General features: G+C 37.5%; 1 pseudogene; it reads left to right on the forward strand.

Moving 5' to 3' along the window:
* The window catches only part of LOC103607619, a 24,277-nt pseudogene extending 22,988 nt beyond the window's left edge, over positions 1-1,289 (forward strand).
* Positions 1,290-1,319: the final 30 nt, after the last annotated feature.

Raw genomic sequence — 1,319 nt, forward strand, 5'->3', positions numbered from 1 at the left:
TTGTATCTAAGGCATATTGTTGTTTAGAAAGCATTTATGCCAGTTTTTACATCAATTTTACTGTATTTCCATTGTTTTCTAGGAGTCACTTTGAAAATAGATTTCTTATCTCTTCAATGAAAATAAAGAATGTTTGTATACTCAATGGTAATTAGGTTTGGCTGAAACCTCTATTTGAGAAAGCTCAGAGATCTAGAACAGAGGTTGACAAACTACCACCCATGGGTCTAATCCGGCCACACACCCTTATTGAAACATAGCCACGGGCATTTGTTTACATGTTGTCGATGGCTGCTTTTGAGCTACAGTAGCAGAGGTGAGTAGTTGTGACAAAGACAGTATGAAACACAAAGCCTGAAGTATGCACGATCTGGCCCTTTACAGAAAGAGATTGCCAATCCCTGGTCTAAAATAGTGGCCGGTTTTATTTTGTTTTGTTTTTTAATCTTGAAATTCTGACTTTAGCATGCTCCTCCACCCATGTGGAGAGGCAGGACAGTATAATCATTAGGAAAATGTGCTCCACCTGAGTTCAGATTCTGGTTCTGCCATTTCCTAGCTGTGGGACTCTGGGTAAGTTACTTAACCACTCTGTGCTTTGGCTTCCTTGTCTACAAAATGGGGATGATAATCATACCTCTTCATAGGGTCATGATGATGATTAAATAAGTTAATATACATAAAAGATTTAAAACAGAATGTGGCACAGAGCAAGTGCTAAGTAGGTATTCGTTATTGTTACCTAGGTGATTATAATAGACATATAAAACTGAGAGTAGATGGTTCTTAAAGGAAAACTTAGTGAGGTTAAGAGTTAAATAATAGGAGATAGGACTGTGCAAAATGAATTTTATCTCATGCCAACCCTTCCGTTCTCTTAAATTAATACAACACATCTTGCATTTTCAGCTGTTGATGATGAAATCCAGTCATTGATAGAGAAAAGCCAAAGACTAATCATTGTCCTCAGTGAAAGTTATATGTCCAGTGAGGTCAGATGTGAACTTGAAAGTGGACTCCATGAAGCGCTGGTGGAAAGGAAAATTAAAATAATCTTAATTGAATTTACACCTAATAATCTCAATTGAATTTACACCTGTTAGTGACTTCACGTTCTTGCCCCAATCGCTAAAGCTATTGATATCTCACAGAGTTCTGAAGTGGAAAGCTGAAAAATCTTTTTCTTATAACTCAGGGTTCTGGAAAAATCTTCTTTACTTGGTGCCTGCAAAACAGTCAAGCCAGGAAGAGATGAATCAGAAGTCTTGCCTGCTGTTTCAGAGTCTTGATCTTCAGCAAAGTGGAACATCAGAAAGACC

This window comes from Galeopterus variegatus, unplaced genomic scaffold, assembly GCF_000696425.1.
Source record: "Galeopterus variegatus unplaced genomic scaffold, G_variegatus-3.0.2 Scaffold7595, whole genome shotgun sequence".
Classification (NCBI taxonomy): Eukaryota; Metazoa; Chordata; class Mammalia; order Dermoptera; family Cynocephalidae; genus Galeopterus; species Galeopterus variegatus.